Consider the following 16,060-nt stretch of genomic DNA (forward strand, 5'->3'; position numbering starts at 1 on the left):
CTTAAAGTATCGGTACTTTCTACATTAATTTTCATGTCCTGTCTTTATCATTGTCAAGAGAATTTATATTTTCAATTTGTTCATAATTTGTGCTTGAACTATATTTTTAGTAGGAAATTAGTTTTTATAAGAACGTTAAGATCAAAAGAAAAGCCATCTCAACGGCATATTTACATACAAACATAAATAAATCTGAGATAGGAGAGGCTATTATCATTAGCATTTACTATAACATTTCTAAGCTTGCAGAAAGTTAGTGGTGCAAGCTGAGTCACGAAGTCTGGAGAGCGAGAAGACGATGTCTCGGAAGACAAAGAAGTTGAAGGTACTTACGTAAAGGAAACGATGTTATGTCGATGTGTAAATCGTGATAGTAATGCCAAGTATCTACTAATGAGGGGCTTAACGAGTTATACCAGTGGCCCCAAAGTTAATATTCTTCGGGAATGAACGGTTCTCTCTGTAAAGAATTATTATTTGTGATTTATTGACGGAATCTAATGGCAGAGGACACTTTGGTTACTCATTACAAGCTCGATTAACCGTTCTATAGGCACTACGGATTAACCGGCTAGAAAAGTAGCATGAATAATGTCAAGATTTGGATAAACAATATAACTTTATGACTAAAGTTACAAATCTGGTGCGAGCATCACATATCTTTACACTCAACACCATGTTTTGGGAAGAAATTAATCTTAGAAGGTCCCAAAACCTTGTTCATATAATCGTTGATAATTCCTTTACTTTTTGTTAATTTCTACGTTAATACAACGCTTTGAATGCTGAATGTTTGCTCTTTTATCTGTACTATCACCATTTAGATTTAATGCAGTTATAAGAGCGTAATATTGGTTTTAAACAAAGACAAACGTTTCTAGCGTTTTATGTTATATTTTATTATATGTTATTTTTATATATCTCTGGTTCTAATTTGTTTAATTAGATCAGCTTTGTGCTCTTTGGTACAGTTTATAGAGCCCTAAACCACTCCTAAGTCAGGTGTAGGTTGGTCGAGTCCTGTTGAAGTTATTTATATTGTTTCACCAAATATTTTTATTATTTAATGTTGTTTACTGTCATAAACTAAATAGATATAATATGCAATTAATTAAATCATTAATCCTAACTATATAATAACTAAATATATTCATCTATATCACATTTTCAATTTCATTAAATTAATCTATCTATTTTATTCTTTCATAGTTCGTATTAATCCATTTTTCATCACTACTAACAATGCATGATGGTGAATTATTTTAAACAAAAAAAAAACAATTTAAAGGCACTTTGGAAGAAGGTTTTTTGAACATTCGGCATTTAATCATTTCAAACTAATTTAATGAAGATAAGATCTAACTGCTATATTCGAGTTTAATTAATATACTTAAAGCCATTATCGAAAACAAATATAATACGTTAAAATAATACATATAATTACTTATGTAAAATGGCATTTTCTGTTAGACAATTACAAATAAGATAAAACCTGTCTGATATTAAAGGCCACTTAATTATTCGTTGATTCACTGAGTTTAATCAAAATCGTATGAGGCGTTTTGGAGAAATCGAAAAAAATGTGAAAAATCGATTATATAAAGTGGCACTTCCGGTTAGTTGATTTTAACTAAAAAGTTGATACAACATTTCTAGCATATAATTTTTCTAAATAAGTTATTTAATTTTTGTTGGAGATTTTGTTTTAGAGCTAAGGTATGCGTGTGTGCAACACACACATATCATTTCACTATACTTGGTTATTTGGATATCAAAACGTGTATTTTATACAAAAACTCGAATTCAAAATTTTTCACTATGGTAATACTTCTCCTTACTGTATGTAGAATATTTAGGTAAATGGAAGTAAAAATAAACATCAATTCATTTAAAATCAACTCGTGATTTTATACATTCCCTAAAATTTAAAGTAAAAAAAAAAATGTAATTAAACGTAGTTAAGGGAGTTCTAACACTGGCAGATGGCAATATAAAGTTTAAAACGATCACATTTTCTTGAGAAAATTCGAGAAAAAAAAACGATTGAGGGTAATTAAAACGAAAATAAAATAGCTTTTAACATAGAACTTTCAGTCAACAAAAGCACATTAAACAATACAATTTTAGATTAACATAGAATATTAAAGGGGTGACGGTAACAGCGTGGTAACGCGCCTGTCTGCCAACCCATAGATTGCGAGTTCGAGCCCGACCCTACCCGGGATTTTCTCAAGCATAAAATTAGGCACTACTCACTCACAATTACCCCTCCCCCCCCCCGGGCATTTGTGAGGTCCGTTAGCCAATGGATGGCACTCACAAAAATAGGCGTGGGAGTGACGGACCCACCCTATGAAAACCACGTCAGGACCTGGAAAACCATGTATTTCTTGAGTACACCGCACGAGGCCTTGGACCTCCACAGGCTGTCGCGTCAATGAAAAAAAAATAGAATATTAAAGAACATAAAAGGTTAAAATTAACTTTTAACTGGTGAGGTGGAATCCAATAGATACCAAACCTATTTTATTTTTGTTTATTCAATTAAAATATAACTCAAATCTTTAACCATGTAATTTACCGTATTTCAACTCACTTTTAATAGTTCCCATAACACAAAGATTTTATTTAACATAATAAAAGCCTGAAATTGGAAAATTGTATTGACTTTTTGTTTAACAAATTTGACCAAAATAATTAACTACAAAACTTGATGCATATAGTAAACATAAAGTAAGGTTAAAAAAAAATTGGATTTTATTAGAAATATGCTTGGACTTGGATTGGACTAGAGTTGTGGGCGACAGCTAAAACATCAACACTTCTAACATCAAACGCATTCAATCCTTTCAGTCCCAAGTCCTCCGAATAAAAGTCAATGCTCCACACTGTGTATCCAACAATATCTTACATCATTGCCTTAATATCTCATTTTTCTCTGATCTTATTCCATCCAAATTCTCCAATTTTCATGAGAAAGTTAATCGTCCTAGTTCAATATACGTCAGAATGCAATACTACAAAATAAAATTTTAAAAATGTACGAAAATAACCTCCGTAAAGTTTTAAATAATAGAACTGACGGATCTATTTTAACCAGCATTGTACATAATGTCTATTAATATAATTTGTTATAAAATTGTTTTTATACTTAAAAAAACTCATTGATTACATTTTATAGTATATAAAAATACGGATTTTTTTTTTTTATATACAATTTATTTTCAAACGTTTTAATATTTGAATACTCCTTGCAATTGTTCTAACTTAGCTTTTTTTTTCTAGTTTTGACTACGCAACGTCCAGGTATAATAGATCTGTGTTCAGTTCACGCACTCACAGAGTGAGGATGAAAATGAAGATCCTGCTGAACTTTCACCCCAGGCAGTGAACGGATCTGAGAGGCGATGATTGTCCCGTAGCGGTGCTGCTTCAGTTCCAGAACGTGCGTGCGCTCCAAGCATCCTGATGAGCAGGCTGGAAGGTCGCCTGGAGTTTCTCACTAGAGTCCAAGTGATTTGTACCTCTCAGGTATTTTGAGCTCTTAAGAGAGCCATATGTGCATCCCATGGTAAACGCGGTAGGCGATGATTTTAAAAATAATCATTAAATCCTCCGACAATAAGCAGTATAAGATTTCATGAAAGACACTAAATTTGATAAGTGCCAAAATTATAGATTTCTAGTCCGATTATTCAAGGGCTACTCAATTATTTTCAAGAAGCCACATCAGTGGTCAAACCAAGGCATGCAGAGGATTCTGCATTGGCACGCGGCCGGTCTGTAATTTTCAAATTTTTATGGTATTTAAAAATAAAACTTCATGTTTCTTTTCTGGGATGCAAATGGTAATTTATACTCGGCATGTTTAATGTAAGTAACTGTATTACTATCCTGATAATATGAATTTTAAATCAAGTGAAAGGGTGTTACAGCAGGTGGGCATAATTTGAGCTTTATGTTTTTTTCATCAGCAAAAGTTCCTGATCCACACATTGAAACTCAATAAAAAAAAAAAAGATACTTCTTAGAGAATTGTTTGTAATTTATGAATTGTTTTCTACAGACAAAAACAAACTTAATTTAACAACAAAAATAAATTAATTTGGTTTATTTAGATGTGGTGAGTTAGATAGCAATAACAATTAACAAGTAGATTGCACATGGTCACTCCTACACAACGAAGACAGACAGTAGTCTTTCAAACCTAACCACGAAATTGAAAAAATACACTCTTTTTCACTATGTATCAGAATGCCACAGTATCTGCGTTCGCAGACATTGCCATCACATGTTAAAGTATAAATGCAAGTAAAACTGAAAACAATCGGTAAGCGCATAATTGGGGAAGTGCACATGCAAAATAATTAACATCAATGGAGATAAAACAAAAGGTATAATCATTCGTTTCAAAAAGAGAAGAAAAAAAATCCCATTACACTTTAAATTCTCTAAAGTTAAAGTCAAATTGCCGAAGGAGTTCACCTGCCTGGGTGTAACCTTTGTAAAACAAGCTATTCAGGACAGTTTAATTACACAAGCGATGATAAGGAGCTATAAATAAAATAAATATATTTTAAAAAATACCCTTTTTTGCTCTTGAGTTCTTCGAAAACTTCAGACGAGCGCTTAGGCTGTTGGACCTTATGTAAGTAGTCTGTTCTGTTCTTGAGGTCAGGAACTAGAAGCATTAATCTGAATGCAAGAAAATGGTTTAGGGAATGAAATATATATATACTAGAAAAGGAACATACTTCTCGGACAATTGATGCGAGACTACTAGCTCACTTATCCACCCGACTTGCTAATGTTGATGTTGCTCTGCATTTAACAGTGGCCAGGTGTTCGACTCAAATTGAGTGTTTGCGGCTTCAGGCACTTACTCAGCCTCCACTGGCTTACTACCAGTAACGCGGTGAGAGGGCTGCGCTGGGATCTCAAAGAGCCCTCCTCTACCCCACACGTGAGGGATAGTGTGGGCTAGGGTGTCCTCAGGTCGATAGTATAAATATTGAATATAAGAGTGATTATTTTTTGTTTTATTTATTTATTTTTGTTTTTGTGATAATTATGTTTTTTTGTATGCATAGGTTGATTATGCTCATTCTTTTTTCCCTTCGGTTTATATATATTCTGAAAGATATTTTCCTTATTTTTATGTAATTTTTTTCACTTATTTCTATTCTTATTTTATTTTTTAAATTTTAGTAAGAATGAGACCATTCTTCACTATTACCTATTTCCCAACAACGTTGTGGCAGATTATAATATTCATCAATAAATTAAGTTATGAATTAAAAAAAAAAACCTCTGTCTTTAAGAATAAAAATAGTTTTCCTTCTTCAATTAAGTTTACAATGCTAAACTTGAAAAAATGAGGTATTAAATTTAATTTAAAATTTAAAGTAAAGACAACTTTTCATTAATTCTCAAATCGGGTGTACTGAAAAGTGAATTTTTTTTAACTTCTGGAACAGCCGTCATTTTGAATATGTAAGGGTATTCATTATGATTGGCAGATTCCTCAATTTTGATACTTAACCGCCGGTAACTTTCATTAAAGAAATAAAAAATTGGAGTGGAATAACTTCTTTTTTTCTTCTCTTGGGTTCTAGAAATAATACTACGAATGTAATAAAAATATTTTACATCTGCAACTCTTTTAATCGTAGTCATAACCGTTTATGTGAGGAAATTATGCACTAAGATGTATAATCATAAAGTTTAAATACATTGGCAGATGTCCAATGATCGATAGTAATACAAACAAGATGAGCACAAACATGTTGGGGTGGAACGATTTTCTTTAATTATCTTGCCATATTATCCAGACTCGTTTGTATTCAACAAGCGTGAACACAGCCTTGTTTTGTTGTCATTCAAGTGCAACCACTTCCACCCACGATTCTGTAATCGAAACACGCTGACAACGTAACTGCATCAAATATATTCAAATGAAGAGTCTACGGTGGCCATTATTACGTATAATATTATCCCTATGAATAATGTTTAAAAAGAATAATTTTCATAATTAATTTCTAATTATTTTATTACTAATTGTATCCTATCTGGTATAATTGTGTGGCTTATGGGAGTACATATATTATTTGTAATCATTTTTAACTAAGCTCTATCATCCCTATTACCATTGTCTATAAATGTAAGACAGACTGTAATATTATACAATTAAAAAAAAAAATTACTTTTAAATTGTTTTATACAAATAGAATTCATTTTAAATAAAAAAAATTAGTTGGCAAATAAAAAAAAATATTTTTTTTTCTAGATTCATTCCTCCTGAGAGATTTTTCATATATATTTTTTAATTTTACACTTTGATACTTTGTGTGATATGTTTCCATTATATCTCATCATCACAAATAGTAAATTGAATACATTTCCGTAACATTTCATAACATTTAGACTTCAATGAAAGAAATTTGATTTGCAATCGGCGATAAAGGTCAACATTAAAAAAATTATGAACAGCCAATTCTTGGTGGAACTCAATTTTCACAATATTTTGATATTTAGCCTTATTTAAAATAAATAAATAAAAATGTCTTTTTTTTAAAAGATATAATGAATTAATAATAAATTTGAATGCAAACTTAATTTTGCACATTATGCTTTACCCCAACCTCATATAATTAAATTACACTGTTGTTACAATATTTTAAAAATTTGGTACATGAAAATGTAATATATGATTTGATAAATAACCAATAATCATCACAGTCTTACTTCACACTAAATTATTGCTATCATGAACACTAATTTGAACCGCTCGATTTACATAACACATGATGATCATAAAATATTATTGAAAACTCTCTATAATTATTTTATTCGAACTCTTTTAATTGCATCTACCTAAAGAAATCTCATTGATTGGCCGCAATGAATGTAACTCTTACAGAAATTTAATTGTTCAAGATCTGCTATCACATATGCAAAAACAAAACCACGATATACGATATTTACATGTAAGCAATTATTTCTAGTAATGTACTATTTTTTTAAAAAGTATATATAAAGTAAGCTATAAATTTAAGTAATTAGGTTAACGTTTATTGATGGAGAAAAAGTTATAGAGAGCGAAAAACTCTTTATTTTTAAAAAAAATGTTACATCATGAGAGCTACTAGGAGCACTGATTATTGTCAGGAATCTTCTCAAGACCGGAGAACTTTATAAATAAAAAAAACTATTACTATGTATTTCTATATAATTATAAATATTTCAATAAAAGATATTATATATTTAGAAGAATATATTTTTTTACTGGGTATATTTTGTCACTAATACTTAAGTGCATGGCTTTTACCCAGACTATGGTTCAATCTAAATAATTTGGAACAAGTAATTAAGTATTTTAAGTAAAAATATTTACCTAAGTATTTTTTGAAGCTACCGATGCAATACATATAGACAGAAATTAACAATATTTATAACCATTAGGTGATCAATTTTTAAAATAAACCTATCTAATTATTAACATAATAAACTTTAGGCTATAATAAAAATAAAAGTTTAATAATAAACAAAATTTATACGTACATTTTTATGTATTCTATTATATAAAGACAAAGAATTAGAATAAAATTTAACAAATAATTATAAAAAATAAAACATGCTTTCTCACGACGTTCTAATGGGGTTGATGGATGATTTCCACAAAATTGATAATTGGACCCATGTAATACCAATATATTTTTTTTGTTTTTGTTTTATAAGATACATCTATATATTTTTTTATTTTGGAACAAAGATCTATTGGCATTGGTATCTGGTGGGGGCACTAGTCCGGCAAGTGGGCATATTGGATATTTTTGCGAACCCCGATGGATTCTTTGCCGCCCTGTGCTAACCAAGGTGGGAGTGCGAAGATTAATTTCTCAGGATCACTGGAATAAATAAATATTAACTGCCCCAAACGGGAGTCGAACCCAGAACGTTCTGAACCGGGTACTCTGGGACCTACTCCCCAACCCTCACGGCCGTCACGTTCGTGAAATATAAAGCTAAGGTTCTATCTATAGTGATATTGATATAGAGGAACGTCATATATGAGATTTATATTGAAGAATAAAAATTTCTGAAAACATAATTGATATGATTTATAAAACAGTATTCCACAAAAACATAGGCCTGTTTAGGTTGAGTTGCGCTTTCAGCAAATATTATTGTGTCCTGTTAGATCCTCTAAGAATAATAGTATACAAATAAAAAAGCGATCCCAAAATTCAGTGCTGATACAATTAATCGCTGTGAACATACTTCTATCCACAGAGCAACGCAAGATGAACCTTAAAGCAATCCACCCACCTCAACCTCCAATGTTCACCAGTCGACTTAGTGCTAATAAATTTTTTACGGATTCGTACTTTACTAAGCCATACAGCTTAGAACGCAGATTTTATTTGCCGTAATGATATTAGCTAACTTTTATTTATCAGTAGCTCACAAAATACGAGTCAATTTGAGACCTCACTTTTGCAATAACGAGTCTAAAGTGACGGCGATTTGAATCCGACCAGGAGATGTAGACTTTTATTTTGTAGCAGCCCCACAGAATGAAAATTCCCCCTATAATAGTTAGAAAAGGTTAGTTTTCTGAAGATAAACCACCTTCTGTCAGAAAGGACAAGGGAAGAGTAAAAAAGTTGACGCGATTTGGCATTATTTTAGCTTTTAAATTCTCCGATTAACTCATAATGCTTCGATATAGATATTTTGCTCTTTATTAACAATAGGGGTATTCATGATGTTTTGTTAAAGGTAAAATGTTTTACCACGTTAAATGTAATAAACATAGGATGGTGAGCAGCCCTATTTAAAGTTATATTAACTGTATAAGAGCTCCTAGCGGAGTTTTTTGGCGACTTGTTTTACAACCTTTCCTTCCAAACCTTCATGTTATCGTTTAATTCTACGTTTTGATTAAAGTAGTTTATTACAACATGCCTAAAGTAAGTGAAATGTAGAAATTGTGTGAAAGTTTGGCCACTGAGTGCCTTGTTGATGCCTGTCTTATAAGTAAGAGAATCAAGATGAGCTAATTGACAACTATCATTATTATTATTGTCAGCCATTTCTTTATTATTTTTAAAAACATCTAAAACAATACTAATACAATCAAAATACAAACTACGAGTAGTACAAGTACACAAACTACGGCTACAAAATGTAACCCAACACAACAACCAATAAAACGGTAACGAACTCTGCTGGTCTGTTCCATGCCGTCATTCTCCATTTAACAGACCTAGTACCAGACTCTAAACCATGTTATATGTTATATCGTTTTAACATGGTAAAAGAAGGAAATATTTCTCCATTTAACATAAGTTTTTCCATTTAACACGCTTTAACATGTTAAACTAAAGATCATGAATACCCCTAATGTATACCAATGAAAAGACAAAAAAAAAAATGTATAGCCTTCTATATTCTATGTAAATTTAATTTAACCATAATATCAATAGTTTTCAAGTTTGTAGATGAGTAAAACATCCTTCTATCCAGAGAAATCAACATTAATTTAAAACAATTTAGAGAATTAAATAGGAGATGACTATTACAACACTTACTGGACAAACGGTCTGAGCTTCCAGTTGATTACAAAAGACTCATTTACATGACTATATTAAGGTCTATGCGGAGTTAAGCTTTGGGACTCCATTAAACAATCCAATTCCTCTCAAATTACTTTTTTACAATTCAAAATCCTTCAAAAAATTATCAATGCTCCTTTTATGTAATAAAATTACACATAATGGTCTAAAAGTACAAAAAATGTTAATTTCTTTCGTTGTTGGGAAGAAACTTTTGGTTTATGAAAAATTATGCCACAGGAACTATCAGAAGGACGGATTTCTATTAAAAGTCATATTTTAGAAAATTTACACTACTGTAAATAATACGCTATTAACGCTTTTGTGTTGAAGGAAGTTTTAAGTTATATGAAGCTCCGAATGAAAAATAAGCGAAAAATTTAAGTTTTTCAAGAATATAATAAACTTCAGGGGACTTCGATATTTACTTTTTAATGTATCTTCATATTGTTTTACTAAAAATAAATCCTTTATCCAACAAAAAATAACCAACGCTTTTTTCATCACTTGAAAAAGAACTCAAAAACGAATTTGTTCACTAGGATTATTTTGATCTTTTTAGGACAAATAGTTTTGTTATAAGATTTTGAATGTTTCAATAAGTGACAAAAATATTGAGGAACTTTTTTCCCCTCAAATAAAGATCTAAATCTTTTTTACTTTGAAAGAACTACTTGTGAGAAAAAAAATCATTGATTTCTGAAGTTAAAAAAAAAAAAAAGCATCTCTATTAGAGCTGATATTTAAGAAATTTTCCTCAACAATAAATAAGGTTCTACGACGGTCTGAAGTGTAGACAATTTAGGTCTTTCTCGACTAAAATAAACTTCAGAGGACTTGCACCTGAAATGCTTCAAGATTTACTTTTTAATATATCTGTTAAATAGTCCAAATAAAAATCGAACCTTTTTTCAACAAAGGATAACCCAACATTTTTTCTTTACTTGAAAAAACTCAGAAATGAAATTTTTGTAACTTCTGAAACATACGACAGTTTTCTTCACACTAATTGTAGTTGGAAGAATCATGAATTATGACACATGACTGTATATAGTTTTCATTGAAGTGATAAAAAATTTCTTCTCCTGGGCTCTCGGACCTATCTATAACAATGGGTAGATAGCCCACAAGTCTGTATCATTTTATATCTTAATTCATATCAAATTTACTTGTTGTATTATTATTTTTTTTAAATAAGAGTAAATTGTTTTAAATAAAAACAAATATTATTATTAGGTATCAATAGTATGAAGTGGTTCTTGTTAAGAAGCCTTTCCATCTTTAAGGAACCGTTTAAAGATCAGATTTTTTTTTTTTTAATGATCCGACAAAGATAAAGTGAGGTAATGATGTAATTGTCGCCGGGACGATCCCCGACGACCCGAGTATATTGTGAGGCTAATGACAGAGAAGAGGACACCCCCCGCGAATGGGGTAGAGGTGGGCGAGGTAGAGCTGGCAACAGCGCCTGGAATACCTGGGCCAGTCAGTCGGAGGCCGAACTGGTTAGCGGGCGGTGTGTTGTGTCTTGTGTCTTCTAGCTCTTCATGGTTTAACGCACTTATTGTCTTCTCTGCCACTCTCTTCATAACCTCATATCCTCAACTTGCCTTCTTTCAACAGAAAATTGAGTGAGTTATTTAGCATGTTAAATATAGTGACAAAGGCGCTCATTGTCTGCCTGCCCTTTATTTTCTCATCTATTCAAGGTGTTATTGTTTTGTTTTTTTATTAGTGTGTAAATAACCTTATTCAACTAAATCGATTTTTTACAACAATCTTGTTAGTATGTCTAATATTATCACCTTCTGCTGTGAACGACCGTTAAAGTCTCCGGTAAAATCTGCCGCTCTGGCGTTGAAGTCACCAGTTCTCACAAGCTGAGCAGTGTCAGTGGTGTAAACAGTGCGTATTGTGCGAAAATATCGGCTTTTCATGCGATGCCATGACCTGTTGGGATGTCTTATAATCATGAAAAGCTACGTTATCTGAATGAATTGCTGCTGAACTACGTTGGTATAAGAATCCCTAACAACTGGATATTACTACTATTAAATTCCTTTTGCTATGTAACTTTTGAGGTAAGCACATTTAACTTTACGGCATAGGAGCGATAATTTTAATTAAATAATCGATTTGGTAAATAATCTATTCAAAATAATAAGGCACATACGCCCTGTCGATATTTAATTGAATTGATTTTCCATTCATTTATTCATGATTCTTTTTTTCATAAAAAAAAGTATATCATCCATAATTTTAATTTAATACTAATTAATGCTTATCATGCATTATCGCAAACCCAACTTCTATCGTAAAACAATATATTTAAACTTCTCTCATCAAGTTTCTTGATACGCTACCGACAATCTCACCTTACAAACACGCACTTGTCGAAAGTTAAAACGAGTTAGTTTTAATGAAACAAAATCGTTAAAAGATTATACCACGATAATTCATTATCGATAGCGCTATCAAAACGAAAATACTGGCACGTGGTTTGGAAGCAAACACCGTTTGAACCAACAGCGGAGGGGTCGCGGAATTCAAGGTTGTAAATCGGATGAACTCTTGATCGGAGAACACTAGGCATAGTCGGGCTAGTATCAGCTTATACTCCCACCCAATCGTTCAATGCTTCTAAAAACATTTATGTCTCTATTTAACTGTATGGGTTTAACATAGATTAATTCCCGTGAACATTTTTCCATAAGTAATTAGAAAAAACAAAACAAAATCGTTGGAGAAATAACGACTAATTTTCATAATTTTTTTTCAAATAATGCCGATTTCAGAAATTAATGAATACATTAAACTTTAATTATTTCTTTTAAAAATCTAGATAAGGAAATAATGAAGTTGTTTCTCTGTGATTCCTTATATATATATAATTCGTTAATAAATAATAAAAGTAAAGAATAAAACCTGAAGAATAATTTCTGTAACTGTAATTGGAGATTCTAATTAATCTATGATTTAGATGGCGAAATTGAAACTTTGCCAGTACTGCTTGCATTCCGACAAACATCAAAACCTCAAACAAGCAATTAATATATATCATTGAATAGTGACTAGTGCAACTAGCGATTTTATAGAAAAGTAATAAAACTGTAAAATGTATAGGCTTGGAGGATTTTATGTTCACTACTTGTAGGGTTGTATTTATCCACTGCTTTACGATCCATTTCATGGATAGGCTCCAGTTGTTCTCTTTGGAATTGGATTTTTTTTTTTTTTTTTTTTATAACGAGTTCATTCCCTTAAGTAGAAACAGAATTGTATGTTCAAGGTTTATAAAAAATCCTCCCCAAATCAAATGAAGGTAACTGTACACGATTTATGGAAGAGATAGTTAAAAGAAAGTAGGTATTAAAAATGACCAAAATATGATAAAACCGGGGTAATAGCCACCATAAATACCTCGTAAAATCAGTTCAAATCATCGATGCATCATTAAAATAGTTATTTCAAATTAAAATCAGTATAAACATTATAATTCAAATTGAAAAAAAACTCTCAATAGCTTTAAGATACTTTGATTCAAGGCTAGGCTGATTTTAAATTATTAGGTTCAACCAACCGGAATGTTACCTACAAAGTACCTGGAACCCCAACGGATTTTTCCCAATTCAGTGAACAATAGAAACCCTTAAAAGGGCCCTACCCTTCAGAGGTAGGCACAATACTGACTTAACCACCAAATTCTCCTATCAGCATGAATTAAAATTATTTACGGAAATATAACAAGCAAAACCTACACCGCGAATATTGTCTGGCGTGCAGAGATACTATAAATAATTTTTGTTGATTGCTTAGAAAAGTCATTAGTTTTGAATATCTGACACATCTTAAATCTTACTCAGAGAGTAGGGTAAAAATTTCTTAAACAAAGAAAATAAAACTTCCATGTAAATTCTACTGCCAAAAATAAATATTTAATTAATAATAAACATAATTTAAAATTAACTTAATTGAATTAGTTCTGCATTGATAAAATCTGATGTCATTATTTGGCAATCCTAATAGTTATGTTAAAATGGTCATGTAGTCCATGAACTGCGAACAAGGTTCTTAAATAGAATTTACGTTTATCGGATAAAGTGTAATAATAAATTTGTAAACGGGTTTTATCTATTACTAAGTTTAAGAATGAATTTGGAATAATTTAGTCGAAAGCCAGGGATATAAATATGTCAGTATCAATTACTTCGTCCAAAATAAGCTTTTGGTGTTTTAATAATTATAAAAAAATGATTTAATATAATAAGTTTTAATAATAAAATAAGCTTAATTATTCACGGGTTTGATATATTTACAAAACAAAACCAAAAATAAATAAATAAAAAATAAGTAAATAAAAAAAAATTCTTATTTTTTAAAAAAGGTTAGGTTAACATGCAAAGAATATATGAGGGCGTGGACTGCTAAACCCTATTGTTTCATCCAGTGAAATTATTCAGCTGATATATTATTTTTAACGTTTATACTGTTTTGGAATATTTTTTTCTTCTTATAAGTATAACCTACATGTACTTAAAATGTTTTCCATGCCAAAATCTGGACTTTAGGTCTAGGTGTTTTGTTAAATTCCTATGGATTAAAAGAAAACTTAAATTAATTATTTACAAATAATTTAGATTACCAAATTATTGGTAGATAGATATTTCTGATACCATTTACTTTATTTAGTATTATCCGGTTCTATCGCCATGTGTTAGTAAAACCGGATTCCTTGTTCTGGAGAGACTTTTAATATCCACAGTAAATTTAGGAAATTCTATATTGGCACAATAATTTAATGCTACGTTAGACAATGCGCCTACATTATTATGCCTATAAATTCGAAAGGAAAAAGTTTCATTATATGATGTTGAGTTTTTTAACAATTATTGATTTGTATAAAAAATTAAAGAATAGTGCCAGCTCTGTTTAGATTTATTCCGACGGTAAAAAAAAATTGTGTAATAATAACATTTCTATTAAAAAAAAAAAAAAAGTTCTGCGTTTCAAAACCTCTTATATAGTTAATTTCTTTTGGGGTTTGCATTTCCAAAATTATTAAAAGTATAAATTTATTTTCATTTGATTCTTTATCAGCCAATAAACTATGGAAAGGTATAATATTGATTATTAAAGATAATATTTTATAAATAAAAACCTATACCACTTGAAACGTTGATTTTAATAACCGATAAATAATTTATCGAGTTTGATAAATAATTTTTAATTAATAAATAGTAGAAGATTTCTTTCTTAGATATACATTTTAGGAAAATCTTTGAGACAAAAATATTTATTAATATGAAATATATATGAAAATCAGTGATAGTGTAGTTTTTTACGTAAATTAAAATTTAAGTGATTGTTAAATTCGTTGATCGATTGTGGCTTTTTAATTAAATAAATTCTACATGACCGAGATATAAAAGATAAAACAAACGTGTAAATGAGATCGTGCAGATTTCTCGATCGATATATTTTTATTACAAGTTTAAAATAATTTATTATTGGATTATAGATGTCGGTTCTGATGGATTCTAGTGTCTAAAATGAATGATTATTTTGAGAAAATTAAGGAGTCAGGATGTTGGGATTTTTTTGTAAATTCTACTTGGATTTGTCTCCTTGGTAAAAAAGATAAAAAGAAATGCTTCTGAAAACCATTTGAAACTTGATTTTAATTTTAAAAAACTTTTAACTTCAATACACAAGATACTTAAAGTATAGACTTTTATACAAACTAGATGTTAAAATTTTAACAAGACAATGTATGCGGGATAGATTTATATTCCAGTTATGTTTGAAGATGGTGAACAAAGGGGAGAGATGAAAAAAATATTTTTTCTCGTTAAAAAATTAATTCAGTGAGTGGCTAGGGAACGGGTTACCACCCCACCTATTTCATCCTTCTCAGCAGGATCCTCGGGTTTTCTAATAACAAACTTTAATTGGTTCCTATTTCTACTTAGGACTATCTTCCTAGCATAGTACAGCCCTACCAAAGCTATAGCCTTGAAAAAAATTCAAGAGTTCCTTCTGCTGTCAAGAATAAGGGCTTAATATCTAACTATCAAAGTGAAATAAAAATTTAATGCAAAAACATAATAATAATAAAAATAGAGAGATTTATCGGGAATAATTTATTATCACAAGATCATTTATTTGATAATCTTTTTATTTTATTATTATAATGCAATATATGATAAAACATTAATTTGTTCACATTTTTAAAAATTAACAATAAAAACTTCAAACTTTTACTATTAATAGTCGTTATCTAACATCAATGAGTACTTGACACAATATTGTCTGGCTCTGTTACAATTTAAGAAATGTATGGATGAAAATGTTGTATATTGTAAAAAAAAAGAATTGAAGAAAAATATACCTGATTTTTATTCCTATGCCACATTAAAAAACTCCATTTTTAATGTATAGAAACT

General features: G+C 30.3%; 1 protein-coding gene and 1 long non-coding RNA gene across 2 annotated transcripts in view; one reads left to right on the forward strand and one right to left on the reverse strand.

The window, feature by feature from the left end:
• LOC136796043 (uncharacterized) overlaps positions 1 to 16,060 on the reverse strand; it is a 273,628-nt gene that overhangs the window by 31,351 nt on the left and 226,217 nt on the right. The gene's annotated exons all lie outside the window — the stretch shown is intronic.
• Positions 11,113 to 16,060, forward strand: part of ft (cadherin-related tumor suppressor fat) — a gene marked incomplete in the record, with an annotated part of 431,831 nt that continues 426,883 nt past the window's right edge. The window contains 1 exon segment of the mRNA XM_067048526.1: positions 11,113 to 11,248.

This window comes from Halyomorpha halys, unplaced genomic scaffold, assembly GCF_000696795.3.
Source record: "Halyomorpha halys isolate HHAL.00 unplaced genomic scaffold, Hhal_1.1 Scaffold7.1, whole genome shotgun sequence".
NCBI lineage: Eukaryota > Metazoa > Arthropoda > Insecta > Hemiptera > Pentatomidae > Halyomorpha > Halyomorpha halys.